At 33.1% G+C, this 21290-nt stretch overlaps 1 protein-coding gene across 4 annotated transcripts in view; it reads right to left on the reverse strand.

Moving 5' to 3' along the window:
* The window catches only part of LOC125679081 (retinoic acid receptor beta-like), a 73138-nt gene that overhangs the window by 36090 nt on the left and 15758 nt on the right, over positions 1 to 21290 (reverse strand). For 2 of the 4 annotated variants that reach the window (XM_048918003.2, XM_048918006.2), the window contains exons 2-3: positions 20619 to 20710; positions 10760 to 10850 (exon numbers count right to left, since the gene is read on the reverse strand). The gene's annotated coding sequence lies outside the window, so the exon portion shown is untranslated. The remainder of the gene's footprint in view (positions 1 to 10759; positions 10851 to 20618; positions 20711 to 21290) is intronic. The other 2 variants (XM_048918005.2, XM_056155986.1) reach the window with 1 other exon arrangement.

Genomic DNA, 21290 nt, shown 5'->3' on the forward strand with positions numbered 1-21290 from the left:
GCCACAGGAAAAGTCAGTAACACCCCTTGGTAATTTTTTGCATAAACGCCTTATGCAAATTGCCACAGGATTGGTTTGCCTGGTTTCTTTGTAAGGCCAAGTAAAATTAATTAGTAGATTATCATTCAAACTTCACAAAAAAATGGGGCGGGTGGGAGGATTTTATTTTTTGCCAAGGTATTCTTGACCTCCAAAATGCCTTCTCTCATTGAGAAAAGGCTTTATAAATCATAATTACATGTGTATTTGGGTTTCTAAAAGGCAAAGTGTAACAAAGTACGTTTACGATACCGGACCGGACATAAAAATATCCGGAAATCGTAATTTTGAAAAATAAAAAAAATTGGGGCGGGCGATTTTCGAGGGGCGGGCAGGAATGATAATCTACTAATTAATTTTACTTGGCCTAACATCCGTTTTTAACAACCATAAAAGCATGGAGTAATTTCTACAAAATAGGCTATATATCAAAATTACCACAAATAATATTACAAAATAGGCTACTCAAATTACCTCCAATGATAATAGATCAACTTACCTCAAATAATAATACACATAGCTATTCAAATTACCTCAAATAATAAAACAAAATAGACTATATATTCAAATTACCTCAAATGATAATACATTATAGGCTATTCAAATTACAACTAATAATATTAAATACAAAATAGGCTTTCAAATTACCTTATGAGTTGAATGTGTATATCATACCTATATAGCTCCATAATATAGACAACCTTGACATTTATTCTGCAACTCAAAACTCAAGGTCAGAGGATGGCTAGATAATTACAGTCATCTCTCAAAAAATACATCTCAGTTCAAGAGAAATATTGACTTAAATTTCAAGGAAAAATGCCAAATTTTAAGGTCAGTAGAACAATTTTGACAAATGATTTAAATTCTGATCTCCTTCAAGATGAAAAGAAAAAAGAGGGGAAAAAAGACTAGGCCTTGAAAACTTTACACAAACATTTAATTACTTTATTACTCCCATATTTTCATTATTACTATATTTTCATTTAAATTTTGAAGACATGTCCAAGGTCATTGTGTAACTAAGTAAATTTTGAAGATATGTCCAAGGTCATTGTGTAACTAAGTAAATTTTGAAGAATGTCCAAGGTCATTGTGTAACTAAGTAAATTTTGAAGACATGTCCAAGGTCATTGTGTATAGTAAATTTTGCTCTGGTTTCACATCAGTATACAACATGCAAATGCAATATTTCATTGGGTACTTAATTATGTTATGGTCAAAACGTTTTGCCAACTAAATGGCTTGTGGATGTTTTTTTATTTCCTCAAGCACTTAATTACTATTGTGCACAGTTCACATTTGCCCTTAATAAATATTTGACAAAGAGTTCATTTGAATTAAGATTGCTTTCATGGTAATTCCATATTTACCTCCTTTACATATATAGGTGTTAATTAATGTACTGTACAATGGGTGAAATAGTGACTACCAGCTTTCAATCTAGTTTCACTAACTTCAAGTCAATTAATTTCCTATATTCAATTATTAAATCAAAGATATATAATATTTGACAAAGAGTTCATTTGAATTAAGATTGCTTTCATGGTAATTCCATATTTACCTCCCTTACATATATAGGTGTTAATTAATGTACTGTACAATGGGTGAAATAGTGACTTCCAGCTTTCAATCTAGTTTCACTAACTTCAAGTCAATCAATTTACTATATTTAATTATTAAATCAAAGATGTATACATACAATGGAATAAAGATTCAGAAATGGTAAAAAAAAATTGAAAGTGTTAATTATTATTTAAATTCTAATCTCTAATAATTGTCCTAGGTATTTCTCCTTTTGGATGCCTCAAAATTGATTACACATAGCCTTAGCACATGAAATCAACTGCTTTTGATAAGCTCATATTTAATGGCCTTCTGGAAATAAAGTAGGATAGGTCATTCTAGGTTGTTGACCAGCTCTTGTTTAAACATGTTGATTAATACTCCTAAGTTTAAATACACAGTTCATCAGCAAAAAATAATATAAATTTAGAAAACGAAAACAGAATGACTATTCAGCTTTAATTCTCTCTCTCTGTGAGAGAGAGATGGAATAATTGATTTGGGAAGTATTATTTTAGTTGTAAGAACATGCAGATACATCAGGAAATGGATGATAGCTGTCTCCAACAAAGGAATTACTCAGTATTGATCTGGTATTCTGCGTCATGTCGTGGATATGACAAATGAGGAATGACCAGCCCCTCTAGAGATTGTTATAAAACACCCAACCAGGAACAGAATTAGTAAGGAACTTTTAAAAACAAAGGCCTCATGCAAAATCTAGCTGTTTTACTTGCTGTACATATCATACAAGTATTTGTATCAATGTCTAAGGCAGTATATTTATAATAAAATACCAAGTGGCTGGACACAATGGTTAAAGTACAAAATGTCATTACATCATGATGAATTCATTTCATATTTTGATGACAACTTGAGAAAACCACTGATTGGATTGTTTGGAATATACAGTTATACTCTCGATCCCATTACCCCATTCTGACCAGATTTGGATAGAGTATAAGGTACACCTAGCTGATAAAGGTCAAACTGACCTCCCAATAAATTCTTCTGTCCAGACCACTTTAAAGAATGTCAGACAGCCTATTATTGATGCAGTTTGTCTGGACAGCCTGGACAACACATAATTCAAGATTTTGTGTTTGTCAGCAACAAGGGGCCCTTGTGTTGCTTTGACTATTTTTGTGTGCATGTGTTTCTATGCAGGTGTTTTGGGTATTAAATGATAATTTATTCCTTTGACCTGGCTCATTGACACAACTAAAATCACATATCAAACTCCCTCAAACTGAAAAAAACAAACCGTGAACAACCAAAAACCTCAGCACAAAAGACACACAAAAACAATTACTACCTTTTAAGCATAGCAGGTAAAAAAAAAAAAATATTGCAATATTATTTGGACTCATTTACATATATATCATACATACTTAAAGGCAGTATGATTAATTCAATGGCAATGCAATTCACAACCAACTAAAACAGCATATGTTTTCAGCCTCTGAATTAACCATGTTTTCTGTTGACAGTTTTTCTTAATAAGTTGAGTTCCTTTAATTGAGGACATCGAGATTGACCTGATGATCTGGAATTTCATCCCCTTCATGTTCACAGTCGTTACTGGAGGATCATTATTGCTTTTCTTAAATTAATAACTACATGTATCCTGACTTACAAACAGGTATTTCTGTGTGTGCATGGGGATAGTTTCATTGCATCAATCCTTAACTTCCATCAGGGGTCACACTGAAGAGCAAATATAAAAGGCCCAATACAGGGCTAAAATCTGTTAAATGACATACGACTGGGTCCTGTCTTGATTTCTGTTTCTCACAATGCTTTAACTATAAAAGGCCCAATACAGGGCTAAAATCTGTTAAATAACATACGACTGGGTCCTGTCTTGATTTCTGTTGGTCGTATGTCTTGATTTCTGTTTCTCACATGCTTTAACTATAAAAGGCCCAATACAGGGCTAAAATCTGTTAAATGACATACGACTGGGTCCTGTCTTGATTTCTGTTTCTCACATGCTTTAACTAAATGACGTCTGTTGTACATCTTCTGTTCGGTTCACTGCTGCCCCGACCTTAAACTTTTCAACCCGGCCGTAATTTAAATAAGTATGAGAAAAAATGGTAATTAATTGATGATATAAATGGGCTAATAATTCTGATGTAAGACACAGCCTGATCTTGTTTGTTGGAAAATGTAACTATATACATGCAACACCATTGTGTTGAATATCATTTATCATATTAATTAATACAGTATAACTACATGTACACATAATTAATATGGTAACTACATGTACACATAATTAATATGGTAACTACATGTAATACATAATTACTAGGGTAAGTACATGTATACCTAATTAATACGGTAAATACATGTATACCTAATTAATACGGTAAATACATGTATACCTAATTAATACGGTAAATAAATGTATATATAGTCGGGATCAACAGGCAGTACATATTGTGCTGTCCACTGCAATGACACACACATTAATTAAATGTGTAACCACAGTGTACAGAATACAGTGCATTTGTCCATAATAGGTCACAAACACTGTGCCCTGTTAGAAAGAGCTGTTGACCTCCGGAGGTCCCCTGCTTTAGAGGACAGTCTTAATCATATGATACAATTTACACACTGTAGCAGGCTGTGAGATATGGTATAATGTTGGAGAAACAAGAATTCAAAGAACTAGAGGGGCACCAATTTAAACTGGCCTATTCTAACCTTACTGAAATTTACTTATAATTCAATAATTATTCATTCTGAATGGCATGGCCTTGTTCGATTAGAAAGAAAAGGACATGAATTGGATTAAATTAATGCAATGTTCTTATAGTGACACCCACTCCAGGTGTTTGTCTATAATTAGTGATGATGTCACAAGTTATATGTCATAAAACTAAATTTTCTCAGTGTAACTTTTTGATCAGCTTTATTTCCTACAATTTACTATGAATTTCAATCCAGTGGTGAAAATCTTCTTCTGAATGAAACGTTTTGTGTTTGTCAACAATGGCACTAACAATGGGCAATGTCCCATGCTTCAGAAAAAAGGATTGACATTGCTTATCCATTGGAACGGGTCCACTACAGGTTTCTAGACCTTGTATGGATGCTTCAAAATCGATCTGGTGAAGAATCTCGTCAACAAACAATATGTTTAATTTAGAATGTCTATACTGAACATCTAGAGGTATCATTTTTAATGGTCACCCGAGGGACGGGGATTTTAACAATATGTCATTTGTATCCAAACCCCAGTTAATTAATTTCATGTAAATTACAATCAAAACCAACAGGAACGTAATTATTTCCCTGAAGTTGTTTTTTTCTCTCGCAAAGGAAAATTCATTTGACATTTGACATATTCATGAAAAAAAAGTGAAAAATACACTTTGTGTTATAACGTTAGTTACTGACTATTAGTACTTAATTGGACATGAACCCTGACTATATCTGCTGTTTATAGGCATATTCATTACAAGCGGATTAGATAATAACCATGTAAACTGTCCACATAATAACCATGCAATATGAAAACTTACTATATAATAACTGCAGTTATAATTAACAGCTTAAATTATGATACATTTAGGTATTACGAGTATAAATTGATCTATATCTGTATTTATTTAAAAATAGAAGAAAGTTTCACTTAAAGGGGTATAACTACATACAGAAATCTTAATTAAACAATTCATGTAGGCAAGTTTAAACCTGAAATAGGGAAAAAAAATGTACAAACGGTTAATAGTGTGTGATTCAGGCCATTTCATATCAATCCCATGCAACAAATGATTAGCCATGCAAAAACTATTTCAACAAAAAAACTGGCTTGGTGACGGTTACGGGAGCTGTTGATTCACATGGTCATCTTAAGAACACAAATTTTTCATTAAATTCTATAACGAAGGACAATAGACTCCAGCTATTAATGTTTGACAGGTCTACACCGAGATCATACTGAACAAGTACTCCATTTAGATTAATAAGATAGGAATAATTTATGTTACATTAATGTTAAAAACTCCTGGGTTCACACTATATGAACAAATGAGAACTTATAGAATAAAACCGGAGTCTTATTTAATTTTTTTTTTATTTGCATTGATCCTATAGGATACACAAAATAATCCTTCAGCATCTCCGAATTTTATTTACTTTACAATATTTATACAAAGACACACATACCAAATTTTATTTACTTTACAATATTTATACAAACACACATATACCAAATTTTATTTACTTTACAATATTTATACAAAGATACGCTCTGAAAAAAGTAGCTGTACACCAATCAAAATAAATTACACATGAAACAATATAAGTATTTTCTTAAGAATTGCATAAGAAACAATAAAAGTAGTATTTTTTGCAACATCTAAATTGAAGATTTCCCCATTCAAAGTTTCTTAAATTATTGAAACTGAACAATCAGAAATTCTGAATTGATACCATTGAGGGAGGTCCTCCTTTAATCTCACATTTCAACATGGCAATTATCAATGCAAATATAGGTTCGGCATTTTACTTTATGAGAAAATTTATTGCTTAGCAGAATAAAGAAATTTCGTATTTTGTCGCTTTTTGTCAGTGCATGGCAACGTACCAAAAATTATAATTTCTAACACTTGAAACCAACTATTTTTTAAGGATGATGTTTTGTTTTCTGTTGTAAACTCAAGTTTTCCATAAAGACTATTTCTTCACAACTAACATTAACAAAAGCCTGCTGAATAGCTCAGATTAAATGTTTCATATATTATACAACAATTAAATCAGTCAAAGAGGTACATGTTGATTGTTATAAGGTACATTGAACATGCAGGGAGAATCTTTTGAAGTATGTTATCAAACAAACTATTGATGGAATATATAATCCAGTATTATACACCTGCTGATATATATACAATATACACATAATTATATATATATATATATATATATAAAGAGAGAGAGGGGGGGTGGGGGGGGGGGGGAGGGGCCCAGTAAAACATGTGAAGTGAAGACAAATTTCAACCAATAAACAGAAGTTGTGAGGACAGAATTTCACTATGAGGACAAAAAAAAAATGTCCTCACAATTACATCCTCATAAATGACCTAAAATGTCCTCACACTTACATCCTCACAATTGTGACCTACAGCATGTGAAAGATATAGATACAAAATATTAGCTTAGTGAGGACAAGTGGTGTGAGGACATGTCCTTACCAATATTTTCTCTCAAAAACCTTTTTTTCATAATTCGAAAGAGAGTATTAGATACACTTATATAGGTATCCCTATAGCTATACCTAACACAGTACTTTTTTGCCTTCAGAATATATACATGTGTGTATTCTCTTCTACACATTGTGAGGATGTCCTCACTTGGTAGGTTCAGAGAGAGTAAATAAGTGGGGACTGAATCTGATTGAAAGAGGTGGGTCTATCATATATAATACAAAAATCAAATGCTTTGGAAAAAACACCTGTAAACAAATCATAATTGAAGCTAATCAGTTTTAAAAATATCTAAATCTGAAGTTTTACATCTACATTAACAATAAGATTCTTGGATATAAATGAGATAACGGATACTGACACTCCTTGACATACTTCAATTACACATGAGGAATTACATTAACCTTTTTTGAAAATAGTTCACTGATATAAAAATAACACATATAAAAAAACAATCAATATTATTTGTTTCTATGTTAAGATCTTCAATCAAAATTCAAGTCCTTAGGTGTAGCTTTACACAATTATATTTAAAGATTGGCCAATTGTCTAGAAGCAATCTTTCATTGAATTGAAATGTCAAGATTTCTTCAATAAGTTATTTAAATTGAAAGCTGTGCTTGGTTTGCCAAGAAATACACATATCTTTCGTCAATTCTTTGTTTCAAATACATTGTCAGTTTCCTTCTACAGGATTTCTTTCCATTGTCTGTCTGTACACCCATCAGTCAGTCTGTCCTGCTGTCTGTACGCCCATCAGTCAGTCTGTCCTGCTGTCTGTACACCCATAAGTCAGTCTGTCCTGTATTATTAATACAGTTATCTAAAGAAATTATCAAGTTATAGTCCTCTGCATAAATTTCATATTCATTATTCAATTTTTCATCATGCTTTGAAATTGAGATATCTTATATGAAAATTACAACATCGCTCTTTAGTATACAACTATAGGTGGAACCTGGTTCCCCATTAGAATTCATCCACCTTAACAATGATTTGTATCTGTGATGAGGAGTTGGTAACTTACCTGTCTAAACAACATCCACCTTAACAATGATTGTATCTGTGATGAGGAGCTGGTAACTTACCTGTCTAAACAACATTCACCTTAACAATGATTTGTATCTGTGATGAGGAGCTGGTAACTTACCTGTCTAAACAACATTCACCTTAACAATGATTGTATCTGTGATGAGGAGCTGGTAACTTACCTGTCTAAACAACATCCACCTTAACAATGATTTGTATCTGTGATGAGGAGCTGGTAGCTTACCTGTCTAAACAACATTCACCTTAACAATGATTTGTATCTGTGATGAGGAGCTGGTAACTTACCTGTCTAAACAACATCCACCTTAACAATGAATTGTATCTGTGATGAGGAGCTGGTAGCTTACCTGTCTAGACAACATCCATTTTAACAATGATTTGTACCTGTGATGAGGAGCTGGTAACTTACCTGTTATTATAAGCACTTAATGTACAACTAAATAAAGCTGTTACTCTCTTCAAAGTGGAACACAGTCAGCAAATTCAAGAATCTCCATTTTACTTCATTATATGGTATTTTTTTTAATATCATACTATTATCATTTTAAATTACATGTACTATAAATCTCTGAACTTCTAAGGAATCACATTATAGTATTCCGCATCTTTAATTTTCATCACTTTTGTGATAATTGGTCCAGTGCATACACAAAGTCATTCACTGTCTCCGACAGTTATAAAAACTAAATATCCAACTGTCTATTATAATACACTGTAACTTTGAGCACATTGTCAAGTATTAACCCATCGAAGTGTGATTTAATGCACTCCTCTCCGGATTATAAATAAATCATATAATGTCAAATTAAATGTAAAACATAAATTCTAACACATTCCTGTTAATGAGTCATAATTAACGGGATGAAAATGAGAAAGTATTAAATTACTAATCACACAAGTAGAACAAGAAGAAACCCCAAACCATTGTCTTCTGAGACAAATGAAACACCCCCCCCCCCCCCAAAAAAAAACAACCCCACACTAGGTAATAAATGAAATCAATATCACCATGATATGAGATGGTTTCTAGGACATAAAAATATTGGAATATATTTAATTAGTTGGCCACTGAAGGAAAAATATCGATATCACAAACGCTACAAGTTTGTTGACCGTCCGTACAAGAAACAGACAAAGAAATGTGAATGGGTCCTTGCATAATTTATATGGTGGAACATAATTTCTTCTGTACAATAATGAGTATGTACATAAATACTACAAGGATTCACACACTATCAGATAGGGAATGTATGCACATTGAAATGTACCTTCTCATCGGAAATATATAGATTTCAAAACCATATCTTGTTGATATACCAGACCAAATATTGCTGCCTAGGCATGCATATTACATGTACAAAGATAATGCAGTGGTTATGTTTACTTGTCTAGAACACAATCTATATTTATCACTTATGTAAATAATAACGGCAAAGTGAACAACTGCCCAACAGCATGAACCATTTATAATTAGATAACACTTCCTGTCCTGAAAGACAACAAGCCAGGAAATCATGCCTGTTTTTCTCATTTCACTATTCCGATTTTTCTGGTCAAGATGAAGTGAGCAAGGAAATCCTGTCAGTGACATATGGCCAGAGGGATCTGACCTATACTACAGTGTTCCCTTCCGGCATTCATCTTCAGAATAACCTTCAGAGTTTTTACAGTGAATATTTTCACATATGTGAATACTTTCTTTGAATGTTTCAGACTGGAAATATTTGGTTTCTATTGCTTTACTTACTAAAACCTCTCATACAAAGTATGAACAATGAGAGCATCGAGTGCAAAATTATCTTTTTTTTCAAATTTCTTTAAAAAGTAGTTTTAGGTACCTTAGTACAAAAAAAAATCACAGGTATACTAGGGGAAGAATTCACTTATCTTTAAAACAAGAACATATTTTGTACCCATGTAGACAATAAAACAATAGTAAATTGATTTCAGTCTAATTTTTATTACTTGATCTGCATTGGAAAAATATCTTAACTTTAATTTACAATTTTAATAATAAATGGTTAATTTGTTAATTATCAAAAGTTTTCATTGATACTGATAGATATTAAAAAATTCTATGAATTTTTTTCCCCACAAAATTCAGTTTGAAGATGAAATGCACTTCTTTATCAAATGTGACAAATTCAAATAACACATTCTCAAAATGAACAATTTACTTACATTCCTGAGGAGGAATAAATTGTTTTGGATTTTAAATTGTGAAGATGTCTGAAATTTTATATTGTTTAGGCAGATTCACCTTAGATGAATGCATTTAAAAGTATTCCATGTACTCTGATAGCAGCATACTTATGTATAGTCCCCAAGTCTCTGTCATTTGTTTACAATACATGCAGATTTTGTTTTTCATTTTTACATTTGTGCATGTTTCAAGTTTGTTTACTCTGTCATTTGTTTACAATACATGGAGATTTACATTTGTGCATGTTTAAGTTTGTTTACTCTATCATTTGTTTTTCCTGTATTATGAAGAAAATTATCCTTTCGTCAAGTTAGGGATGACTGAATTTGAAATAAATATATTATATTCTCTTGTTTCCAGGCATATTAGAATTTTTTTAAAATAGAAAATGTTTTACAAATTTTTGAAAGTGCATTTAAAAACAATGAAATGACACAGTAGATATTTATGACAATACAAAAATCTTGCATCCTAAATAATAGTTAAAGCACTGACAAGCAAGGCTATCTTCAGAGGTCCTTCAAAATTAGAAATAGCAGTCCGTTACCGATTCATTATTTTCATGTACTTTAAAATTTCAGTATACAGTAGTCCTACAATCTACCCAAACACAGTAAAGTTCAGGTGACCACAATATGTACTCTTCCATTGACCGGCAGTCAATAAACGATTCTAAAAGAATTACCTATACTGGCTGCACTGGCGTCTGGTCGCTTTGTCTGTATATCAGATGTACGTAGCAAATCCTGCGAAAATTAACTTCAGGTAATCCGCCTCTAAACAGAAAAGAATGTCACTTTTCCCGTAGTTGTATGTGTCAACACAATAAACAAAAGATAATCAAATAATTAAAAAGAAAACATCTGTTAATTCTTATTGTAAAAAAAAAATCCACTGTTTTCATCGCTTGCATCAAGAAGTGAAAAACTACTTCACAAAGTTACACCGAGTGGGATATTTTAGAAGTTGGTCACAGTGTGTGGATTTTGAAGGTCATCTGCCCTAGCCTGACCGCTAGATGACCCCTGCTTATTACATCATAGAGCCAGAGCATTGATCTGATCAAGTCTAGCATGCTCACTGGGTTGAATTGCTGTCCTATATTCAGCTAGGAGGCTTGACAGGGGGAAACACAAACTAAATACACAAGTAAAGAAAACTATTAAGGAAACAAGTGAAATGGACAGCCATTAGATAAATCATGCAAGTAAACATAGTTTCACACCAAGCATAGATTTAACCCACCAAAAATAACTACTATAATGGGGTCATTTTTAAGAACCTTTACTACAAAGGATTGTTGTTTATAGGTGTTTGGGATTTTTATGAGTTTATCTCACATTGCAGTAATTAAGCAGTCATCCATGGCTATACAGTATATATATATACAGTATATAAATATATATACATATTCTTCTCCCACCCCCACTACATTACAGGGTGTGTTAATTGTCACCAGCTGTTTCTCCATAATTTATGAAATAAACGTTAATAATTGAGTGTAAAGTTGTACTATCCCAGATGCACATATATAACTTCTGAAGTAATTTGAATGTTGATTGGCAAAATTAATTGTTAATTACAGACATATGCTTGTAAAAACGATTTCAATTAAAGACATATTAATTAGCTTAAATATATGAACTTGCGATTGAGGTAAAGAGACTTTATTCTTCGCTTATAATTAAAAGAATTTTGATGTATTAGATAAGGTTACCAGATTTCCTGAGTGACATGTTTATCTAAATTAGCTGTATATATAGTATAGCTCCACACACTCATACTGCATGACTAGAATAGGAATAATTAATACAGATCAACTGATGGAAAAACGATTATTAAAAAAGTCAGTATAATTGCAGGCATTACCAATGTCATCGTCTTCTATAATTGGAACATCAAGAAAGGCAATTTTTGCAAAAATGCAAACAACTGACATAATTGCACTTAATCATGATATTTCTGTACTTGTGTAACTTGAGAGAGGTTGTATGATTTATGACAATGCTTCTTGCCGAATCCCTTTTTTTCTGAATTAAATATTGTACAATTAAATTTAAAGAACTACTGGTTTTACTCTTTACTTACTCAGCTAAAAATAAAAATCCTGACAGTGTAAAGCATTACTTCAGTTTCATGTTACGTTTATGAATTTTACTACGCTGACAATGCTAGAGACAAACTGACACTAGCAGTGCTATGGATGACAATGCTACAGAGAAACTGACACTAGCAGTGCTATGGATGACAATACTACAGAGAAACTGACACTAGCAGTGCTATGGATGACAATGATGGAGACAAACTGACAGCAGCAGTGTTATAGATGACAATGCTACAGAGAAACTGACACTAGCAGTGCTATAGATGACAATGCTACAGAGAAACTGACACTAGCAGTGCTATAGATGACAATGCTACAGAGAAACTGACAGTAGCCGTGCTAAGGATATCAATGATGGAGACAAACTGACACTAGCAGTGCTATGGATGACAATGATGGAGACAAACTGACAGCAGCCATGCTATGGATGACAATGCTAGAGAAACTGACACTATAGCAGTGCTATGGATATATTACGATACAGCTAGATTGCTACAAATTCAGAGTGACACTGACAGTCTATGATATAGATCGATCAATACTTGCAGTGCTACAGACCCTGAAGCATACTAGCTACTACACCAAATAAACCGTGCCATTCTAATGACTAGAAACCTTTCACTCCCATATCAAAATCATTCAGTGTTCCATTCCAGGGCCAAGTATTTCACTCTTATACAAGATTGCTATGCGTAGCTATGTCTCCAGCCATCTAAAAAAAAAAGTGCAGAAGTCCCGTATCTCTTGTAAAATTTGTTGTATTAAAATCGCAGCATAATATGATCAACTACATGATGTGACTAATACTCCTACAAAACTTGAGTAATATCTGTTGAGTGGTTTCCGAAGAGTTGTGTCGACCACAGGTGTTCCTATAGTGTAGCATGTAAATTCAATAAAGTCCCACAACTCCTGTAAAATTTGTCAAATCAACATGGTGGCACAATATGATCAACTATACATGGTGACTAACAATCCTATAAAATTTTAACAAAATCCTTTGAGTTGTTTCCGAGGAGTTGCATCCACAAAGTGAAGTGTGACAGAGGGATGCATGGACATACAGAGTGATAGCGAGTAATTTTATTTAGTGAATGATGCTTCTTGCAAAATTACACGATAATTAAGTCTTTGTATGTATTTAGGAATCTACAGAATTGACTATTTTGCTACTTGTCCAAGTGGCCATGAATTTACGTACTTGTCTGAACTTAACTTTTACTTGTCCAACAAGTTTTCAATAAAGAACTTAAGTAACTACTGAATTTATTAAAATAAAGTTTAAATACTATACTTAGTGTTGATTTGTAACTTTATGAACACATGGAGCAAATTTAAAAACAGTTTTATATCCTGTTCTGGTTGATATAAATTTGAAACACTGATGGCAGCAAAATTTATAATGGCCAAGGTTAAAGTTCTTCAAAAGTAGGTCAAACCCCAAGATCAAGGTCATAAGGTAAAATATTTTGGTATCAAAAACAGTCTTGCTACAAGGAATACAAAAAAGCCCTATCACCATCCATTCAAAAGTTACTCATTTGAGTCATGACCTTTGACATTATGACTTGGAAACCAATGGCCAGGTCATTTACTTATTTAGGGGGTGCCAATATGCCAGTAGTACCAAGTTTGATGTCTATCATGCAAAGGGTCCTCAAGATATTGAGCACACAGTATCTTCTTTTGTTCAGAGTAGATTGACCCTTGACCTCAAAATCAATAGGAGTAATCTACTCTTTAGGGGAAACCAGTATACCAAGATTGATGTCCGTCAATTTAGGGTTTGTAAGACCAACCGCAAAGTGCAAACCAATACCCCCCCCCCCCCCTCCTTTAACAGAGGGATAAAAATAACCAATTTAAAAATCATACCTACACGTTTGAACAATGAAACTCTTAACACTGAAACATTTATTTATTGACATTTTCCCTCCTAAAATCAAAAGGAAATTCATCAATCCACAAGGTTTGGAATTTTCTATTTTCATATTCCCTTTTTTAATTTATATGATCAGTTTCATCAGCTTGCCTATACCAAAAACTCAAACTTTGTAAGATTGCTGCAACCTTAAATCAAAAGTATAAATGTAATGAACAATGTCTTGATTGAGTATGATGACCTTGCTCTGATGATCAAGGTTAAAGCTATTTACGCAAGAATTCCTTCCAATATTGAACTTCGACGAAAAGGAATATCAACTATTTATTTTCTTTTCTTTTTTTAAATCTGGAAACTTCTTCACAGAATGACTTGTTCCATCAGACAAGTACCTAGCAATATTCACTTGTCCATGAATTTTCTTCACTGGTACCAAACAAGTGGAAAATCGTTAATGTCAAGCTCTGCACCGTTTCCCAATACTGTTTCTTCCCATAATTCCAAACTCTCTTAGCATTACTGAATCAATTAACATGGTGTTCTGTCCGGATAGAAGACAAATGATATTTGTTGATGGAAAGAACAAGAAATTTGTATATCAGGATTTTTTTTGGATTGGGCGCAAAGGGGTCTCCAAACAAAACTTTCAAATTATACCCTTTAGTGTATGTGCGTTTAACTCTTAGATATAAAATTGACATGCTTTGGTGAAATTTTTGGAAAATCAAGATGAATTATTTACTTGTTATAATCTTCAACTGCTGTGATCTTTAATTGCAAGTGTGAATTGAGAAACGGGGAGTTGCTTGAGCAACAATGCACTACCCTGTGGATGAGCAGAGGTGGATTCCACACCTCAGGTTCAATTGGCTTCATTGAATCCCAGCTCTGCTGCATCGATTAGTATCAAAACAGTTTACCTGGGGATGTGTACTGAATTTCAATATCACGGATAACATTACATCATCTCCCTTAACATTACATGTACCAATAATTTATAAGTCATCATGAATATTGAAACACTGGGCATCTCCCTTAACATTACATGTACCAATAATTTACAAGTCATCATGAATATTGAAACACTGTGGGCATCTCCCTTAACATTACATGTACCAATAATTTACAAGTCATCACGAATATTGAAACACTGTGGGCATCTCCCTTAACATTACATGTACCAATAATTTACAAGTCATCACGAATATTGAAACACTGTGGGCATCTCCCTTAACATTACATGTACCAATAATTTACAAGTCATCACGAATATTGAAACACTGTGGGCATCTCCCTTAACATTACATGTACCAATAATTTACAAGTCATCACGAATATTGAAACACTGTGGGCATCTCCCTTAACATTACATGTACCAATAATTTACAAGTCATCACGAATATTGAAACACTGTGGGCATCTCCCTTAACATTACATGTACCAATAATTTACAAGTCATCACGAATATTGAAACACTGTGGGCATCTCCCTTAACATTACATGTACCAATAATTTACAAGTCATCACGAATATTGAAACACTGTGGGCATCTCCCTTAACATTACATGTACCAATAATTTACAAGTCATCACGAATATTGAAACACTGTAGGCATCTCCCTTAACATTACATGTACCAATAATTTACAAGTCATCACGAATATTGAAACACTGTGGGCATCTCCCTTAACATTACATGTACCAATAATTTATAAGTCATCACGAATATTGAAACACTGTAGGCATCTCCCTTAACATTACATGTACCAATAATTTACAAGTCATCACGAATATTGAAACACTGTGGGCATCTCCCTTAACATTACATGTACCAATAATTTACAAGTCATCACGAATATTGAAACACTGTGGGCATCTCCCTTAACATTACATGTACCAATAATTTACAAGTCATCACGAATATTGAAACACTGTAGGCATCTCCCTTAACATTACATGTACCAATAATTTACAAGTCATCACGAATATTGAAACACTGTGGGCATCTCCCTTAACATTACATGTACCAATAATTTACAAGTCACCATGAATATTGAAACACTGTGGGCATCTCCCTTACTAAATCAAAACACAAGGTTCATTAATGCAGTGTACTGGTTTGGTAAACATTATTCAGTTTTACTCTTTCTTAAACAAAATACTGACAATTTCAGTTTCAAATGTTGGGGGGGGGGGGGGGGGGGGGGGGGGGGGAGGGGGTAGTTCACTTTGAATATATGTGTGACAGACTCATATTATACATGTATATTGTATAATATGATGGGTATATGTATGAAGAATCGGTTCATTGAATAAAATGCTTAGGCAAGGTAATGTAATTTAAACATGCAGTCAAGCATATAAATTTGGTCACTTTCCCAGTGTAATGGCCTGGGGTATATAATTATATTTTGGCCAAATGTCCCTTGTGTCTTTTAATTTCATTGGTGTTTTAGTTTGTCTTATGTCATTGGATTGGTCTTGGAGATTTTCCCTCCAAGAGTTCTGTTCTTTGTGGTCAGTCTTTATTCAGTTTTTGAAGAAGAGAGTTGATTTCAGTAGATCTGACATATTTTGACAATTAGACATAGACCGACATTTTTCCTCTTGAATGGTAAGTTAATAATTTATTACTAATGCTAATCTATTCTATAATTCCTTTACTAAATGTTAAAACTGTAATTTTGCATAAAATTCCTTTTGTTGCCACATTCCTGGAATAAATGATCAGTGAGAGTGAGACTTATATAATGTAAATATCTGTGATAGTAATGTATATGATTCGTCTCACTGTGATATTATTTTAAAGTAAAAGTATGTTTTATGACTTACAAGATACTGTAGATATCATAATTAATTTATAGATCAGACCAGTTTGGTGTCATCTGTAAATATTGTTCACTCGAGCCTATTCCCATAGAATGGTATGCTCACCATATGGTTTTTATTTAATTCAATAATTAATAATGTTAATACATATTATAATGATAATTATTGTAAAGTTTTATGATGAAGTTAAAGTCTATAGGACTTGGGAGATTTAATATGTGATGTATACAGGTATAGAGTTATCTCCCTTGATATAGATCACCCATGTAATGCTATAATCGTATATTGGTTGTACATCAGTAATTATGTGAAATTATAGTATTCATGTTTTATATAGCATATTACTTAAAATTGTTAAACATTGTTGTTATAGGGTTTCATCATTGGACAATTCGTGCATTGCATGGTAACTCCTGAATAAACGTCTTGTCGAGAACCCAAACAGGTGTTCCTGTTATTACTTAAGGGAAAGAGAAACCTGTTACATATGTATCATGATAAATACACAATATTGTCATAGATCTACGTTGAAAATCGATCCGTCAATAAATATTGAGTACTATTTACTGAGCACATTTTTGATTAAAGAATATGGGAAAATAAAATAAATATAATATTTACAGAACAAATAATAGCAACAACATTAAGGATGCAAAGTTTCTTTTTGTCAATGTAAAATTTGATGTCAATTTGAACCTCATGAATTCAAAGTGAAAATGAAGTTCTCAAGGATTGAAAGTAATTTAAAATAAATAATATTTATACATAAAATTATCAATTAAGTATACTTTTATTCCTAGCTTAAAACAGTTGTACACTTACTGCAATGAAATCTCACACAATCCAATATTCTACACTAAATAATTTGTCAATGAAAATATCGTATCTCAATAAAGCACTGCCGGTTCCACCCACTTTCACTAGATTTGTAGTCACAATCACCAAGCATTATCATTATAATAAGAAATATACAATTTTAGATCAATAAATGCACATGTACAGTTTATTGAGCTATACATCATACAATGACCAGTGTTAGATTAAACCCCAGGGTTTTATATGTATAAACAAGAGGTCCATAGGCCACATCGCTCACCCGAGATATCTTGGTCTTGCTGTTGTTCAAGGTCAACACCAAAGTATAACAAGGTCTTGCCATAAAGAATCTATATACAAAATGTGAAAACCCTACCTTAAATAGTTCAGGAGATATTAAATAGGTCAGGTTTTTCTTAAAGTAGGTCAAACTCAAAGGTCAAAAGGTCAGACACCATTGTGTCACAATGTCTTGTCAATTAAGAATCTCTATACGAAATATGAAATCCTTACCTAAAATAGTTCTTGATACACTCAATAGCTTATGTTTTCTTAAAAGTAGGTCAAACTCAGAGTTCAAGGTCACATGATCATTTGCTTGAATTATGGTATAACCGTTTTGTATGAATTACAGCAGCATATAGATGAATGTTTTTATATGAACTTTTATGTGAACGTATAACTGGATATGAGTGTATTTATTTTCACCTTCATCCTTTCACTTTAACATGGGAACCCCCCCCCCCCCCCCCCCCCCCTCAATTTCAAGTTTTAAACATCATTTAAGAAAACGTATTGTCTGCAAACCTCTACTAATCGTTGGAATAGTGTGTTGAATGTAATTCATGGTATCATTATTGTTCACTGTGACAGCTCTGTATCTTATAGTGTACAGTCACTGTACATTTATTGATGTTTTGACAGAGGGCCTCACAGAAGATAAGTGCTATGCACTAATCGACTTACCTTCTTTATATAAAGCTCTGTTATTAGAAACAAAACAACACAAATTATCAGAATGGATTTTGGGGAGTCAATTGAACGGCGTTCAGTTTCCCTCAGCCACACACTGTGCACATGAATATATTGTAAAGGACTTTGGTGTGGGCCCCTTCACATCCTCGTTTTATTTGAAATAGAACACTTTTCCATTTAAGAAAATGTTCTCCAAACAATATAATGCTATATTCAAAAGCTTAGAGAGCTTATTTGAAATTATGAGCACCCTATAAACACTAAACAGAAATGTACATTTTACAAAATGATTGGAGAAGATATGAGATTGATCACTGTTTGCTATCTTCACATTTTTATACTTACATGAGTTTTTACTTTTTATATTTGTAAATGAGCATCGCATATTAGGCACTATATGGATGAGTTCATTGCTGATTAGAGGGGTTGAAGGTAAAGAAATATTCCATAATATGCCTATAATGAACCAAATGTTAACTATGCAAATTCAGGGAAAATAAATCAATACCAAACTCAAACAAAAAACAAAAAAAACCACAGCAGAAGAATTACTTTGATATATATATATAATAACTATGTGTTGGTGATCTGTTTTATTTCTTTAAGTTTATACTTTGGATGCAGACCCTGCTGAATACCACGTGGTATCCACTTGTGAGAATCTTCCATAATTTGAACCTCAAGGTGTTGGTCTCCAGTTTTGACTTTGTTTGTATATATATATAATAGAGTAAAATTCTTGGAATGTTTAAAAAGTTAATTCATTGACAAAAGGAATACAGCTCTGTCCTTTGATTACAAAGCGAAGATGAGTTGTTATTATTATACATGTATGTGTGAAAATTTCATCCAATCACACTAGTCCCGTGAAGATCCGGGTTAGAATAGGTCTTCAGTACCCCCTTGCTTGTCGTAAGAGGCGACTAAATGGGGCGGTCCTTCGGATGAGACCGCAAATACCGAGGTCCCGTGTTGAAGCAGGTGTGGCATGATAAAGATCCCTCCCTGCTTGCCGAGCATCTATAGGCCTAAATTTTGCAGCCCTTCACCGGCAGTGGTGACATCTCCATATGAGTGAAATATTCTTGAGAGGGACGTAAAACAATATTCAATAATCCAATCACACTGTAGTATAGCAAGTCTCAAGGTTTAATCACTATAATCTACATACCTACATTTAAATGGGGCTTTTTTATTTACAGTTTTCAAATGGCTTGCTTTACATTACACGTATATATGTTAAAAACTGCAAACAAATCTGTTTGAATATTTTTGACATTTTTCTTTCCTGTTTAAATATTTTCACTTCTACTTTTCTTCAACTGACACCATTTAATAGGATTACCATAATTTAAACACCCTTTGATATTGCTTTGAACTAGATACCGAAGTTTTATTCTTGCCTTAGACAACGAATTCAACATTATTCTGGATTGGCTAATTCTATTGATTATTTGAAAAGAAATAATTTTCGTTTTCCAAAATACATGAGAATATGATGTAATGTGACTCTTAACATGAACATGCTGGTGTGAAGTGAATTTGCAGTCATTCATTTGCAAGAATGAAATACTTTTTACAATTACATTCTACTTTCATTTCTGCGATTCCAATCCAATAAAATAGATGTACAGTACTATATTTATCATACCTCACAACTGCAGTGCATTCAGGAGAAAATGGTTACCATTACAATTTGTGAAGTTATCAAAGGTAGTTTTCAGGTGACTATATTATGGGGAGTTCCAATCATAATTCATAAAATTAACAAAGGAGTAGATCTCCTTTTCAATATCTATACAAGAACAATAAACTTGACTGATTGTGAACACACAGACAATTGAACTATCCAAAGATATTCATCATGCTCTACAGCATGGATGGCGATCTGCAATAATTAAGGCCCAGATACCAGTCACATCTCCCAACTGACCCCTACCTTGTATTGAAAGTCGGACACATGTATGCCTGATGATGTGTCTTTATTATCCCTTTGATGAAAATCTCATTTCCGCTCCTACCTGGATCAACCTGTAGTAAAATTAACTGAATGTCATTAATCTCCTTTGAAGAATTTCAAAGAATTTCCTGGACAATGACTGGCACATAACAAAACACAGCTAAGGTATAGCAGACATTAAAAAAACCAACCTTTGTTGGATACTTGCATGACGTAGTATACATTCAATGCATGATAGTGAGGGAGATATGAAGATTTATTCACCCAAAAAAAATCATATTCCCCTCGGGCAATATGATTTTTCTTGGGTGAATAAATCTTCATATCTCCCGAACATTCATGCAATAAATTGTTTATTATACCGAAACAAAGCAAGACTCAAAAGTGCATTTGAAATTGGAGTCTGCTCATCTGTATACATGTACATTGTATGTAGCTGAGTGAGATCGTCCTAACGGTGACACCGCGCCGTCAACGTGTTGCGGTGGAAGGTACAAACAACAAAATACAGCGATAATCAGAAATGATAACCAGTTTTTGTATTTCCATTCTCCTTGAATGCTGATCTATTTGCTTGTTTTTGTATCAACCAAAACCATGCGATTCAACTGTGTATCAGAGACCCGCATATTTTGTGCCTTAAATTACGAA

Source organism: Ostrea edulis, chromosome 2, assembly GCF_947568905.1.
Source record: "Ostrea edulis chromosome 2, xbOstEdul1.1, whole genome shotgun sequence".
Taxonomy (NCBI): Eukaryota; Metazoa; Mollusca; class Bivalvia; order Ostreida; family Ostreidae; genus Ostrea; species Ostrea edulis.